The 16,536-nt window shown below is 49.0% G+C and overlaps 1 protein-coding gene across 1 annotated transcript in view; it reads right to left on the bottom strand.

The window, feature by feature from the left end:
• SEC14L1 (SEC14 like lipid binding 1) overlaps positions 1–16,536 on the bottom strand; it is a 527,341-nt gene that overhangs the window by 44,065 nt on the left and 466,740 nt on the right. The gene's annotated exons all lie outside the window — the stretch shown is intronic.

Raw genomic sequence — 16,536 nt, 5'->3', positions numbered from 1 at the left:
TAATGGGTGTTTTTAGTGTTTACGGGTAGGTAACGGTATATGGTAGTGAGGGTATCTTTAGGGTTTGAGGTGGGTAGCGGCAAAGGGAGGTAAGAGTAAACAAAAAAGGGTAGTATTGTTGGTGATATTCAGTCCATCTGGATGCAGTGATTTTAAATGGTACATCCAGTAGTGGACACTAAGTTTTTTTTTTTTTTTTTTTCACAACCAATTTTAATGAGCAAATGAGCATTGAGAATGTGGTATCTCCACAACCGAAGAACACCACAACAGCATCAAAACAGCAAGTACATAGGTAGCAAATGCGAGAGTAGACTCAGAAAATATGCTCAGTATAGAAGCACCCCAGTGACCCACCCTAGCCCACAACACCACCCCCCCGCCCCGGACACCCCCCACCCCCCCACCACACGTGCATAGAAAGCAATAAAGAAAAGCAAGTAGGTGCAGCGCCGCCAGGGCAATGGTACTTCGGGCCAACAGTGTCACTGTGAACAAATGTCCTCCTCACGCTCCGCAGGGGGGTCCAGGAATAGACCACGATAGTCAGCCCAACGCTTCCAAATTTTGAAGTGCTTGTGGGGACAGCCCCTTGCTTCAAAGACCGGTCTCTCCAGACCCATGAAGTAATCCAGCCCCGCCTTCCAAGCAGAAAGGGGGGGGGCCCTCACCGCTTTCCATGCCCGGGCCAGGTCTCGCTTGGCCACAACCAGCCCCAAGAGCAGTAAATGGCGCTTATACATGTTACCCCCAATCCCTTCCATGATGTGCAGTAGGCCCAACCGGTGGGTACGAGGAAGGTCCCAGCCCAGCACCTCAGCCAGGCAACTCCACACACCCCTCCAGAACCCAGTCAGCCGGCCACACGTCCACACAGTATGCAGTAAGGACCCAGGCACCGCACCACAGCGCAAGCATTCCGGGGATGCAATCAAACCAGCTTTCCACAAACGTTCACGTGTATAGTATGCCCGATGCAGGTACCTGAACTGAATGAGCCGGAGCCGGATAGCAATGGCAGTTCCACGTGGGGACTCCAGCGCCTCCCTCCAGTCGTCGTCATCAAGGGGACCCACGTCCACCTCCCACGCCTCCCGAAGGGAGTGCAGGGTGGAGGAGCAGTGGACAACAAGTGTCTGGTATATCTTGGAGACCTTCCTGTCTCCCAAGTCTCCCATAAACACCTTGGCCTCGATCGGGCTAAACTCTGGCAGGGAGTCGAGACCAGCGACGCTCGGGGCGAGGGCATGGCGCAGCTGAAGGTAACGGAAGAATTGGGACTGAGGCATCTGGAATTCCGTGCGGAGCTCCTCGAAGGATTTGAGAGTGGTGCCAGACACGACCTGTCCCAGTTGTGTAACCCCTATGGCCTCCCAACCCTCAAAGCCGGCCAGAGCCGCTAGCTCAGGGAGCAGACCATTATGCCAAAGCGGCGTCTCAGCCGTCAACTTGCCCCACCATCCCATGCGGCGCAAGGATTGTCGCCACACGGCAAAGACCACCCTTGTGACCGAGGGTAACCCGCGACGCCGGCGAGCCGAATACAGAATGGTGTGGAGCGTATGGTCACCCATGAGTGACCGTTCCAGGGCGTAAGCTGGATCGCTTCTATCTCCATACCACCACTCATTAAGTACAAGTAGCTGGGAAGCCTGGTAGTAGGAGAGGAGGTCCGGGGTGGCCAGGCCGCCACAGTATGTGGACAGAAAACACGTCTTCAGTGCTACCCTGGCCGCACCCCCATCCCACAGGAAACGACCCAAAACAGAGTTAACCTGACGGAACCACTCCAGGCCGATAGGGTATGGGAAATTCTGGAGCTGGTACAGTAGACGCGGAAGCGCCACCATCTTGAAGATGGCCGATCTACCAAAGATAGTGAGCGGCATCCTGGACCAAGTTTTGACATCAGCCTGTACCCGTTCCCACACCGGCAGGACTCCACGCGCCCAGGCCACTGCCCGCGACTCCGATAGAAAAACGCCCAAGTACTTTAGGCCTCCCGTCGCCACCCGCAACTCCGCAGCCCAGGGGTCGGCAACCACTCCGCCGCCCAGCACCCACAGGGTCGATTTGTTGAGGTTGAGATGGAGGCCCGATGCCTCGCCAAACGCCCGCATAATCTCCAGGACCCGGGGGCCCGAGCGTTGCAGGTCGGTGAGAAAGAAGAGGACATCATCCGCATACAGCGCAATTCTGTCCGCCAGGTCCCCATTCCAGACAAAGCCACACAATCGGGCATCCACTCGTACCCGCGACGCCAGGGGGGACACTAAGTTTTTAATGTACTTGTACTCTCCTTGAAGTGAGTCCTACCCTCCAAGTGGTGCCTACCCAGTTCTGGACCCTTGAAAGTGGTATTAATAGTATCCTAACAGTCAAAATCCAAAACTTGGGACACTGAAAAATTTCATCCCAAAGTACTCCGAGAATCATCAGGGGACCACGACCTACCTACTTGCTGATCCGCCCAAGATGCATTGCCTATTGGCCTGACTTTGTGGTAGCTCAAGGTACATTCTTCTCTGCAGCCACAACGCCTGGTCAGCAGCTCCTCTTCAGAAGGGTATCTGGCCTCATTGAGCCCTTGTTGGCTACAGCCTGCAGCTTCATAGAAATTTTCACTGCAACTTCGTCCATCAGCTTCCATACGACTAACCCCTTGTAGGACACCACAGACTGCTTTGTCCGTTGAGCTTTACCTTCTCAGACATTTTCCTTCAAAATTTCTTCTAAGGCCGAAAGAAAGCCGAGATCGAGACCAATACACTGTGTGTATCAGAACCATGTTCTATCACAGTCGGTCATAAATTTTGACTTTGCCCGGTCTTGCGCAACTAGATACCTGTGGTTGGCGCTCAGTTCTTTTGTGTGCTATTTTTTCCTGAAAACTTTGAAAGTTCCTAACTCCAGGTCTACGGATTGGATTTTTGTTGTTTTGCGGTCAAATAATGTATTTTCTCTATTTTTGTAAATTGGTGTGGGATTTTTCAGATGTTGTGTTTTCACTTTATCACTGTGTATTTGCTGCATATATACTTAACATATTGTCTATAAGTTAAGCCTGACTGCCTTTCTGAAAAGCTTCAGGAGAGTTAAGCACAGGATAATTTCTGGACTTTTGTGGTTCACCCTCACAGGGATTGTGGTGTCTGTTTGAGAAGGGTTCTTACTCCCCACAACCAAAACCCACTACCTAACATCATGCATGATAAATCCAAAGAGAAAACTCCTCAAAAGACATCAAGCAGAGAAACATCTGTTTGGAAACTTGTATCTACTCATACCTATACTCTAGTATTTCATGTGACCATCTCCATATTCCAACTCCTTATCTCCGTAATCGTTTTCCTGTTCAATTTTGCTGTACCCTTTTTCGGATGTCATTGGTCCAGCATCCTAATTTTTTCAAGGAAAATGGTTTTCCTCAATTTGAAGTTTCACATGCCTAGGGCAGTCAGTCTGGTGTTGTTCACTTTGACATTTCTCCTAAATGAGTTGGAGCTGAAAAACCTTTTCAAATATTCCATTATGTTTCATCAACCAAGGACACTGATGGTCCCCCTAACTAGCTCCCTAGCGGAGTTGGTTGCATCAAGGACTTTTACCCAACCACACTGATGGGTGCTCAAATTTTCAACAAAAAGGTTTCAAAGTGTAAAATTCATTGAATTTGCCAAGGCTTATTTATGGCAGTGTGCAATTACTTTGATTTATTAATTCTTGTAAAATCTACATCTCCGGAACCCTCCAGTGGATATTTTTTGCTCTAGCGTTTAAAACTTCCTAAAAATACAGTCTTCTTTTATAAATTGGTGTTGGATTTCTTCAATTGTTTTGGTGCTGTTTAAATGCTTTACACTAGTTCCACAGTGTAAGCCTTACCGTGCAGTGAAATAGCTACCCTGGATTGAGATGAGGGTATGACAGACAAAACCTAATGGTCCTAAAGGGGTATTCCATGGTGAGGTCGCACAGGGGTCAGTAAGTGTATTACATGGTGAGGTACAAAAGGGGGTGGTGATGGACGGAGCATCTGAACCAATCAAATACTCACACGCAGTCAAAAGATCTGGGTTTAATACATCACCATTCTTTAGCCCACTCTGCCACCCCAGAGACTGGGGGTGAATGTTTTGCCATTGTGCAACATTCCGTCCATCTTGTGTGTTTTACATGGTGAGGTCGCACAACCAAACCTCACATCTACTGGCTGGTGAGCAAGATCCTGGCTTTGTCCAGGTACCTACCAGCACATGGAGTAGTTTCTGTTCTGTAACTCCAGTTCTGTAGTAGGGGTATCTCTGTTATAGTCATAATCTAGTGAATAGTCCCGCCCATGTGCGTGGACCCCGGCAATCAAAAATAATCTCTTAAGTTGTCAAAAAATTGCAGAACTGCAAAGACACTTAAGAGAAAATTTAAAGACAGATAATGCAGCCTATATCCACAGGCTACACTGTCCAGTACTTCAACTAGAAATTCCACCAAAAATCCACAAACAGCAAAGCCTGTCCAGATTTCCCTTGCTTTTACTGCAAAAACCCCTCAGAAATGATAGAGAGGAAGGCCTGGACAGACAAGCCCCATAGGCTGCCATTATGTGGCTTAAACAGGATACTGTGCCTTTAAGGAAACCTTCTAGAACCTTCTCCCAGTATCCCAGAATGCATAGCAGGTCCCACTGACTTCAGTTCTTTTTGAAGGCGTAAAAACGCCAGACCTGTAGCATTAATTACATGAACAATTCTCCACCGGGGAGGAGGGCGGGCGCTTATGACTATAACAGAGATACCCCTACTACAGAACTGGAGTTACAGAACAGAAACTACTCCTTCTGTAGTAGGGGATCTCTGTGTATAGTCATAATCTAGTGAATAGAATGGCAAGCCCATCCCCACACCAAAGCGGCGGTGGAGAAAAAACATGATGCCACTACTGTGCGAACAAATTCCGCAGCGAAGCCTGCCCAACCTGAGCGTCTGCCCTGGCATCAGAGTCCAGGCAGTAATGCTTAGCAAAGGTATGGACCGACTTCCAAGTGGCGGCCTTGCAGATTTCTGCAATCGGCACATTACGGAGCAAGGCTGTCGTGGCAGCTTTGCCCCTGGTGGAATGAGCCTTAGGCTTACCTCCTAAGGTCTTATTAGCTTTTTGGTAACACAATTGAATGCAGGACACAATCCACCTAGAAATGGACTGCTTAGAGGTAGCAAGACCCGTCCTGACTGATCCATAATTGACAAACAATTGGTCTGACCTACGAATATCTTTGGTCTTATCCAGATAAAATTTCAACACCCTCCTAACATCCAGGGAATGCAAAGAACGTTCCGCCGGAGAGGAAGGATTCTGAAAAAACGTAGGTAAAGTTATGGTCTGGTTGACATGAAAATCAGAAACAACCTTGGGAAGAAATTTAGGGTGAGTACGCATCACAACCTTAGCAGCATGAAATACAGTATAAGGTTCAGTACAACACAACGCCTGAATTTCACTCACCCTGCGGGCCGATGTAATGGCCACGAGGAACGCCGCCTTCCAGGACAGGTGCTGCAACGAAGCCTTGTGAATGGGTTCAAAAGGCTCCTTCATCAATCTGGACAGCACCACATTCAATTCCCATGAAGGCGAGGGAAGCCTGACAGGAGGGAACACCTTCTTCAATCCTTCCAGAAAGTCTTTGATCACAGGGATCTGGAAAAAAGAAGTCTGTGAAGGGCATTTCCTGTAGGCAGTCAATGCAGCAAGATGAACCCTAATGGAATGAACATTAAGGCCAGACTGCGCCAAATGTAAAAGGTAAGGAAGGATGACATCTTCCTTGCAGGTCGTAGGGTCATGGTTCCTAGACTGGCACCAGATACAAAACCTCTTCCACTTGTAAGCATATGAAGTCCTAGTGGAAGGTCTCTTAGACTCCTTCAGTATGTCCATGCAATCCGCGGGCAGATTCAGATGTCCATACTGCACTATCTCAGGAGCCATGCCGCCAAACTCAAAGACGAGAGGCTGGGGTGCAACATCCGCCCCCCGAACTTCGTGAGAAGGTCCGGCCTGCACGGCAACCGAATGTGAGGAAGGAGAGAACGGTGAAGCAGGTCCGTGAACCACCACTGCCTGGGCCACTCCGGGGCAATGAGAATCATCCGAGCCCTGGACCGGGCCAGCTTGATGAGTACCGCCGGAATCAGGGGAATGGGAGGAAAAGCGTACAGAAAGCTGTTCGACCAGCTGATCCATAGCGCATTCCCCAGCGACCCCGGCTGGTAGTACCTGGAGGCGAAGTCTCGGCATTTGCTGTTTTCGGCGGTGGCGAACAGATCTACGTCTGGAGTTCCCCACCTTGCGAAGACTTCTCCCAGCACTTCGTCGTTTATGACCCATTCGTGGTTTTCCTGAATGAGTCTGCTGAGTTCGTCCGCCTGAACATTCTGCACACCCGGCAGATGGGTAGCCGTGACCGTCAGTCCTCTGGCCAGGAGCCAGTGCCAGATCGCCTGCGCCTCCTGTGACAGAGTGCGGGATCTCGAGCCCCCCTGCTTGTTGAGGTAGTACATCGTGGTAGTGTTGTCCGTTTGCACAAGCAGGGAGCTGGTCTGGAAGGACGGAAGAAAGGCCTTCAGCGCCAAGTGAACAGCTCTGAGTTCCAGGAAGTTGATGTGATACGTGGCCTCCACTGGTGACCACGTTCCCTGAATCTGTAGAGTCCCGGAGTGCGCTCCCCATCCCAGGAGAGAAGCATCCGTCACGACAGTCTGCGTGGGAATGTCCTTGTGAAAAGGAACCCCTCTGAGGAGATTCTCCGCTGAACACCACCACTTCAGAGACTGAAGAGCATGCAGAGACAGTCGTATCCTGTCGTCCCAGGATCCTGTCCTCTGATCCCACTGGTCCTCCAAGCACTCCTGCAGCGGTCTCATGTGCAGTCGTGCGTGCGGCGTCAGGAAGATACAAGAGGCCATCGAACCCAGTAGAGAAGACACCGTCCTCACTGTTGTAGATGGAGTCGACATAAGAGCCTGAGCCTTCCGAAGGAGAGATAATCGTCGCTCTTCCGAAGGAGACACGCTTGCTGACAGCGTATCGATGGAGGCTCCCAAGTACTGTATGCATTGGACCGGAGTCGGGACCGACTTGGCCATGTTGATGTGCAACCCCAGCTTGTCCAAGAGAACGCACGTCTTCTGGAAGTGTGCTCGCGCTTCCGAGAAGGAGGATGCCTTGATCAACCAATCGTCCAGGTACGGGTAGACAAACACCTTGTTCTTCCGCAGGTGCGCCGCCACCACCGCCATGCACTTCGAGAATGTTCTCGGCGCAGACTTCAGTCCGAATGGGAGTACTGTGTACTGATAATGATTGGTGCCGACTTGGAACCGCAGGAACTTCCTGTGTTTGCGCGCAATGGGCACATGGAAGTATGCATCCTGTAGGTCTATGGCACAGAGCCAGTCCCCTTGTTGCAACTGAGGATAAATCTGATGCAACGACAGCATGCGAAACTTTTCCCTGCGAATCCACTTGTTTGCCTGTCGCAAGTCCAGAATGGGCCTGAACTCGTTCTTGTCCTTCTTGCGAACCAGGAAGAACCGGGAGTACAGGCCTCGTCCCCTCTGGGACAGAGGCACGTCTTCTATCGCCCTTTTCCTTAACAGGGTATCGGCCTCCACCTGGAGCTCGAGCAGCTGAAACCGCGAGCTGACCGGAGGAATCGATGGAGGCGGGCTGGTGAACCGAAGACTGTATCCATTGCAAACAATATTCAGCACCCACTTGTCCTGAGTAATTTTTCTCCACTCTGCCGGAAAAAATTGGATGCTTCCCCCTACCGGAGTGGGTAACGGATCCGGGGGAAGTAAGTTCCTAGGGCCTAGACCCAGCCTGGCCCTTGGGCGTTGGAGCCGACTGCTGGCCTCCCCTGCCCCTCTGGCGTTTCTGGAACGGCTTACGGAACTGTTGTTGCTGTTGCGAATGTCCCGAAGCCTGGCCACGTCCACGGCCTTGTCCGCCGGACCGCCGTTGGAATGAGCGGTACGGCTTCTTCGTCTCCTTAGGCTTCTCGAGGCCCACCGCCGTGAGCGTCTCGGCCTCCGCCTTCATGCGGGCCATCTCGTCGTCCGCATGCTGTCCAAAAAGAGACTTGCCGGAGAACGGCAGGTTGGCCACCCTCTGCTGTGCGTCCGGTTTCAGGGACGTCAGACGGAGCCAGGCGTGGCGCCTCTGGTTGACCCCATGGCAAAAACCATGAGCAGCCAACAGGGAAGAGTCCGCTGCCGCACTGATGATCTGGTTGGCCACCAGCATCCCTTCACTCAGCACTTCCTGAAAATCCTCACGCTGTTCACGAGGCAAGTGCTCCGCAAACCGCTCCAGGGAGTCCCAGAGGGAGCGGGCGTACCGACCCAGCAGAGCCGTGGCACTCGCAGCCTTCATGGAGGTGGCGGCAGTTCCACAGACCTTCCTCCCTGCCGAATCCATCCACCTGGACTCCTTATCCGGGGGAACCGTGGATGACGGAGCGGAGGCATGTTGTTTGCGTGCCGCCGTCACAATGACGGAGTCCGGAGGTGGTTCCGCCCTCAGAAAAGCCGGGTCCGAGTCCGGGGCCCGGTACTTCCTCAGCAATCTAGATGGTGCCGCCTTTGTCACCGCTGGGGTGAGGAAAAGGTCCATAGCTGGTTCCTCCAGGCCCGGTACCAGAGGAAGGAGAGGGCGAGACGAGTGTTTTTGGTGCAACGTCTCAAAGATTACGGACGTCTTCGGCGTGGGCACTGTCAGGGGAATGCCCAGCTTCGCAGCGCCCCTCAAGAGGACATCCTGGAACGCCACCAGGTCATCAATCGGGGACACCCTCGTATCCGGTGATCCCGACAGGGTAGGAGAACGATCCCTGGAGCCAGAGGATCCCGTGCGGGAGCGAGACTCGCGCCTCCTATGGCGGCGTCTAGACCGCGAGGACGATCTGTGCCGCGACCTGTCCCGTCTCCCAGAGCGAGAGCGAGAGCGAGACCTGCCAGTCCGTGGCCTCCCCACCGGTTTCCGTGGTGGAGTCTTCCTCGGAGCCTCCTTGGGCGCAGGTTTCGGGGTCCCCTTAGGAGGTACAGGCAAAAACGGCAGCGAAGTGGACCTCGGAGGAGGAACCTCCGGCTGCGGTGCCGGCCCCCGCGGAGGAACCGGTGGAGGCGGGTCGTCCGCTGGAAGTGGAGGCAGCGTCGGCGGGTCCTCTCGAGGTAGAGGAGGAGGAGGAGGAGTGACCGCCTTCGGACCAGGTGTATGCGTCGACCGAGGCCGAGAAGGAGTGTACACCGCAGAGTACACCGTGCCCTGCGATCCTATAGGGGAAGAGGGCTGAGAGCCCGCCCCTTCAGCCGGAGACCGCTTCCTCTTGCGTCCCCCGCTGGAAGCAGTGTGACTCCTGGGACTAGAATCCCTCTTGCGACGTTTCGGAGAGCCTGACCGACTCCTAGACGTCGACCTCCGTCTGCTCGACGTCGAGCGTCGCTTTTCCGGCGTCAAAGGGCGTTTCCTTGACTCCGGCGTCGAACGCCGCCTCCGCGACGTCGACCTCTCCTTCCTCGGCGTCGAACGCCGATCCCTCGACGTCAAGCGCCGATCCCTCGACGTCGACCTCTTTCTTCTCGACGTCGACCTCTTCCTTCTCGACGTCGACCTCTTCCTTCTCGACGTCGACCTCTCTCTCCTCGACGTCGCACGTCTCCTCGACGCCGAACGGTCCTTCCTCGACGATGAGCGTCGCCGACGTCGTCTGGATGTTCTCGACGTCGAGGATCCCCTCGACGTCGACCGGCGGTGTCGCCTCGACGGCGAGCGCCGATGTCTACGACGTCGGTAAGAAGCCCTCGACGTCGACGATGAAGACGACGTCGACGGCGGCTTCGTCAGCGGTGGCTTCGACGTCGAGTCGTCCCGATGTCTCGTCCCGGAGCCCCGGGGAGAAGGGGAGCACACCGCCGTCATCCCTCTCGACGTCGTCGTCGAGGCTATCGACGTCGACGGAGACCGGGATCGCTTGCTGGGCTTCCTGCCTCTGGGGAGCCCCCCAGAGGCCTCAGCAGAGGCAGAGGGATCCTTCCCTGACTGCCCAGACCCACCTGCAGCCTGCAGGCGCCTCTCCTCAAGGCCAGACAGCCTGATCTTCGCCCTTTCCTTCAGAGTGCGAGTTGTAAACTGCTGGCAGATGACACACTCCTCAGGGACATGATCTTCAGGGAGGCAGACGATGCAGACATCATGGGGATCACCGCTGGCCTTCTTCCTCTCACATGCTGGACACTTCACAAAGAGTCCAGGCATTTTAGAGCCCTAAAACACCTGAAGCAGCACACAGAAGAGAAGAGAAAGCCAAGAAAGTAAACTGCAACACTTTTAGTATACAAAAAGTGCCAAAACATGCAATAACCCCTTGAAACAAGGGAGAGCTCAATGCCAGGGTCCTGTAAGCAGGAGCCGGAAAAAAGAACGAAGTCAGTGGGACCTGCTATGCATTCTGGGATACTGGGAGAAGGTTCTAGAAGGTTTCCTTAAAGGCACAGTATCCTGTTTAAGCCACATAATGGCAGCCTATGGGGCTTGTCTGTCCAGGCCTTCCTCTCTATCATTTCTGAGGGGTTTTTGCAGTAAAAGCAAGGGAAATCTGGACAGGCTTTGCTGTTTGTGGATTTTTGGTGGAATTTCTAGTTGAAGTACTGGACAGTGTAGCCTGTGGATATAGGCTGCATTATCTGTCTTTAAATTTTCTCTTAAGTGTCTTTGCAGTTCTGCAATTTTTTGACAACTTAAGAGATTATTTTTGATTGCCGGGGTCCACGCACATGGGCGGGACTATTCACTAGATTATGACTATACACAGAGATCCCCTACTACAGAACTGTCAATTTCTCACTGATAGGCTGAAGAGGTTCCTGGTTTTTTTGTATAGAGCTGATGACCTCAATTAGCACAATAGGTTTGTCCTCTATAGTTGGCAATATTGTACTGTATTGTAATTGCATTTATATAGCGCTTGCTACCCCTAATGAGGCGTCAAAGTGCTTTTTCGGCGAGTAGCACGCTACTCTGGAACCCATAAAGGATTAGTATTGAATTAGTATTGTGAAATATGAAAGTAATTTGAGTGGTGGATAGGTTAGTCAGTTATTTGGATTCAGGAGGATAGTGGAGAGATAGAAGGGGAAAAAGGTTTGCATTTATTTAGCGCTTGTTACCCCTGATGAGGAATTGAAGTGCTTTTTTGGCAAGCAGCACGCTACTCCGGAACCTATAAAGGATTAGTGTTGAACTAGTATAGTGAAATATGAGTTCTGCCTCTCTCCTGGTCACTGTTGAGACAGAGTTCTCCATCGCTACAGTCAGGCTAGATGAGTACAGGCTAAGGTCTGGGGAGATGTCTAGACCACTGGCGTTCCCATCATTTTGATAAGCTTCACCTTAGACATCAACTGCATGTGGTGTATAGTCCTGTTATGAGTGAGCGTAGTGTCGTGGTCTAAGCAGGTTAATTTCGGAGGCCGATAAAACTATCATGTTGGGCCCGGTGTCTAGATGTTGTCTAGTGGTATGAATCTCGACAGTATATGGTGGTTGTAGCAATGGCCTGGGAGCCAGTGAAGTCAGCTCCTAAGATAGGGTTGAAGCCAGTTGAACAGCCAGATACAAATGAAGACTGGTGTCGGGTCAAGGTTGAGTGGAGCTGCAGGCTTCGGGCAGGATCTGCCAGCATGAAACTGACCAGTAGCCACCTTAAATTCATGGAGCTAAAGTCACTTCAGGGCTCAAAGGCACTTCAGAGGGATCCGGTGAGGCACCAAATATTTTATTTATGGCCAGACGAAGCTCATGGAGCTATGGCTGTCTATTATTGTTCGGTCTGGATAGGAACTAGTAAAGGTGCAGATTCCAAGCGTAAAGACCAACGTGGTGGCTTGGAGATGCTTGTAGCGTTGAGGTGCCTGTAGTGTTGCATGTCTCCGAATAATGGAAGTGGCACGATGAAGGAGCCCGTGTGCAGATTTTTTGCATTACTTATGGGATTTCCGCCACTTACTCCATGACCTCAATGTTTATCAGTCAGGGGATCAGCCTGGGCGCAAGAGCAAGTCTGCGCTTGCGACTTCGTATAAGACCTTTTTCTTGTCTTCCTAAGTTTGGCGACAGCAAGTTTAGTCTCTCGATCGAGAATGGCCTTCCAAATTATTTTCTCACAGCAGTTTCACAACTTCAAGTCATGTTAGGTAGCAAGGCACCAGAGACAATGGTAGTGGGTGTCCATAACAGACACTTGTTGATTACACACTGAAGACGTTTTGAGCGGAAAGAAATCTCTGACAGGTAAATCAGGCTTTGAAAGCTTAGGATCCATGTTGGCAGATGCAGAAAGAGAAAAATGATAGGAGTGTGTAGAGGTGGCGCATGTAAAGGGGTCTCAAAAACATATCTGGGGTGTAATAGATCTATTGTGGAGGTGCATCCAGTCTGACGCTTGGAGATATTCAGAAGGTGAGGTATCTGCAGTAAGAAGTATATATGAGAAAAATATTTGCTTTAGCAATCCCTTCACATCATTAGAAGAGATCTAAAGTTCAACCAATGAGGTGAAGGCCACTATACCTCACATTTAAAAGCACAAGTGGGAAAGGATAACTTTTCAACTGCATTGGACAAGAGAGGAGTCAGTCAATTAAACACACGAGAACTGTAGTTACAGTTAAGAAACTTGTTTGTTTTCCAGCAGCTGATCTTTTAGAGATTCAAATTGTTCAACCAGGATATAGTAAGTAATATTAAATGTTCAGAATGCACACTGCAGGCCACATTATGTAATACTGGCATTAAGAGCACAGAATAAACTTAATGAACAAAGGAAAAAGGAAGGCATTTACCCTAGCAAAACAGATTCTGAAGAACAGCTTGGATCACAGTTGAGTCTTTGAACATTTAAGGAAGTAATGTTTTTACAAATGGGTGTCAACTTTTGCATTTTGCAGCTTTACGGATATTAGTGGAACACCAGTATACACCGCTAATGCTGCGGATACGCTTCTCGTGGAATGAGTCAACATCAGTGTCTAAAGTGGACAGCCACCCTTAAAATGACAAACTGTAATAGTATAGGCTATTCACTTCTTCCTTTCTTTGTAAGAAGATGTCCTTTCTTTGGGAGGCAAAAGGAGAAACAATTGATCTAACCTCCTAAATGTAATGTTCATTCAATTTAAATGTTAAATATTGTTGAATGTCCATAGAATGAAGAAATCTCTAGGGCGCTAATACTTAAGGACTCCAGGTTCATTTAGGTGAAAGTTATTTGTATATTTGTTATGAATTTAAGATTGGTCAACAGAATAACTGTATTTTTCAAATCCCAAAAGTAGCTCTTTAATAGTGAAGGCTTGAATTTCATACTATTTTGGCAAATGTTAAGGCCAATAGGAGTGCATCTTTCATGTTACATATTTGAAGTGAGCTCTATGTAGTATCAGTAGTGCAGATGGTATTCCATTCAAAGGCTAATGAAGAATGAAGCATTGCACTAAAACAGCATTCAGTAAATTGCTTGCTGGTTAGAGGCAAACAATTAAGTCAAGTCAGAGGAATGCTAAAATCTAGATACCCCTGCAAGATCAACAGTAATAGCAGAATATTTCAATCCATAATTTGCCAGCTGTACAAGGAGTACGTGATGTAGCTCTGAGGATAAAGGGTGCAAACTGTTGGATCAGTTCCAAATGCAGAACATCTTCCACTTCACTTGGTAAGTTCTTAAGGTTTCAGGTGTCAAAGCTTCATAGAGGATTTCCTAGCAATCAGAAGAGATAACTAGAGAAGAAAATCACACATAGTCAGGAGCCATGCTTTTAATTTGATAGATCATGGACTACAATGAATAACAGGAGAGAAATTCCTTGTGGTAGCCAATGTGTAGGGGGCTCCCAACAGATGGAGAAGATTACTGATCAAGGATTGGCAAGGCAATGGTGCGCCACCAGAATCAGTTTACATGGTTCCTTCTTGATTTTCCTAATGGCTAACTAAAAGGCCCCAACATTGAAACTACCTCTCCTCTCAACTCCAGGTGCCACTACCTGCTTGCAAAGAACTCACATTTCTTGACCTGAGATGTTGCAAACAGGACTAATGCTGGCTTCTTCTAATGATGAACATTTCTTGTTAGCAGATCATGAGATACATCCGCCATCCATCAGACAATACCTGCCCTTGAGGTGGCCACTCCTGACAAATTGTCCACAGTTATCGACACGCCATGATTGATTGCCCAATGCTACAGATTTTGAGGATCTTGTTATAGAGCTGGATATTTGGTATTGCTCTGTTTGTTTATACATGGCAAAGTCATTTTATTGTATGTTCTTATTAGTGCTGAAGACTTGCCCAGACTTGGAAGATAAGTTTGAGAACCAGATACTTATATGAAGTGGTCTCTCCATCTCGGATCAATTACCCTTGTCTTCCAATTCTTGTAGGCGAGCTCCCTAATCACCCAATGAGGCATGATTGTCATAACAGAACGCCTTTCATCTGGCTGAATGGTAACTGCCATCATTCCAGTGTCACTTTGACTCTGGCTGAGATTTGAGTTTGAACTTTCCTGCATTGGAAAATATTTTCTTACAGCTGTATCCAGAATTGTTTCTAGAAACTGAATGTATTTAGTAGGAGTCTAGTGAGATTTGGTCATGTTGGGTGTGAGGGCAAGATTTTGGAAAAGATTCATACATGCACTTTGTGACCTACAATGATTTGCCTTTGAATAAACAGCGGTCTCTAAGTAAGGGAACATTTAGTATCTACTTTCTGAGAAACGAAACAGGCACATACATCAAGAAAAGCTTTTGCGAGTCCTTAATTGCGATTATTAAGGAATCGCAATTAAAGACTCTCAAAAGCCTATGCATGTAGGAATCGCTATTAAAACAGCGATTCCTAAACATTCCATAATTGCAACTCGCAAATTGCGAGTCGCAATTAAGGAATGCCTTCCCATTTATTTCAATGGGCCCACAGGCCTACATGGCACATAGGAATGAATGGGAGATTGCATACGCAATTTACGAGTAAAATTGCGTTTGCAATTTCAAGGGTGCAAGCGTGTCCAAAGGAAAATCTGTTGCACCACTGAAATTGCTCTGTGCGAACATGCTGCGCACACACATGCCCCAAGGGCATGTGTGTGTGTAACCTACAACTTTGAAAAATGCACTTTAGTACATTTTTCAAAGTTCTTGCAAATTACCATAAAGTTCAACTTCATGGTAATTTGCGCCCCTAATAGCGAAATCGCTATTTTAAAGTGGTTCTTGCATTGCATTTAAGGAATAGCAAATTGCGATTTCTTACATGCAATCGCAATTTGAGAAATTGCAATTATTTGCGAACTCTCAAATTGCGAGTGCCTTGAAACTTGATGCAATTGCCCTTTTTGCGGGTGTAAACAGACGATTTTTGCGAATCGCACCGTTGGCGCTCACAAAAATGGTTGATGCATGTGCCTGTAAATACTTTATAAAAATCCACTTGTGTTGATTTGAGGCTGAATGGCAGCACTTTGAATTGATAGTGCATCCAGCTACTTCAAAGTGTGGATACTTGCAGTACACTGGGATGTACCAGACTATGAAAATAAAAGCCACGCAGACCTAGCAACATAAATATTCGCCCTCCTGGAGCAACTTTCTGCAGAGTGACCATTTTCAAGGTTACCTTCTGCAGGTATTTATTTAGCTGTCAGCTGGTCCAGGATGGGTCCCCATTCTGCTGACTTGTAATAAAGTTCTACAAGGAAAAAAACAGGACTGTAATCATGTATTTCGCAAGAAATTGTAGAGGTGTTCTAACGCCCCCTTGCCTATCATGGAAAGAATTTCCACTTGTAAGGTGCTGATGGGAAGTATTCTTTAATGGAGTTAGGGGGGGGGAGGTTTAAAATATTTAGAGAGCATGTCCTTTGTGGACTAGGCCTAAAACCCTCTTGTTGACATCCAAATAGGTTCTCACCATCATGTCTAGTATGGACAGGACAGAAAAATGTTGATCACAGCGAACCATGGTGTCTGGGGAATGCCGCACCTGTCTGAAGCCTGTAGTGTCTTTATCCATACACCAGCCAATCACTGCTATTTCTCGCTCTTTCAGAACGGCCGTTGCTTTCTGTCTCCTTCCTCCTGAAGACGGTCTGAATATGATACCACGTCTGCCTATATGTGCTTATGGTGTAAGCCTATTAGCAGCTTTGATTGAGGGTATTACAAGTGCTGCCACTTTTAAAAAATGTTAATCTTCTGGACTTCTTGGCCCAGAGGAGATATGCAGAGCAAGGTAGGATTTCATGAGTCTTGCTGGGACACCTGCAGAAACACAATCTGCAAGCATCAGCCATGCAGGATTATTGCCGGGTGTGCTCTGTAGTTTTCTCCAGATGAGGCACGATGGCAGGGACAGATGTTGAAGCTTACATTTCTCTTCACTCCTTCCTGGTAAATAAAGTCTACGAAGGTA

The sequence above is a fragment of the Lissotriton helveticus genome, chromosome 7 (genome assembly GCF_964261635.1).
Source record: "Lissotriton helveticus chromosome 7, aLisHel1.1, whole genome shotgun sequence".
Lineage (NCBI taxonomy): Eukaryota > Metazoa > Chordata > Amphibia > Caudata > Salamandridae > Lissotriton > Lissotriton helveticus.
This window is presented reverse-complemented; position numbering and strand designations above follow the sequence as displayed.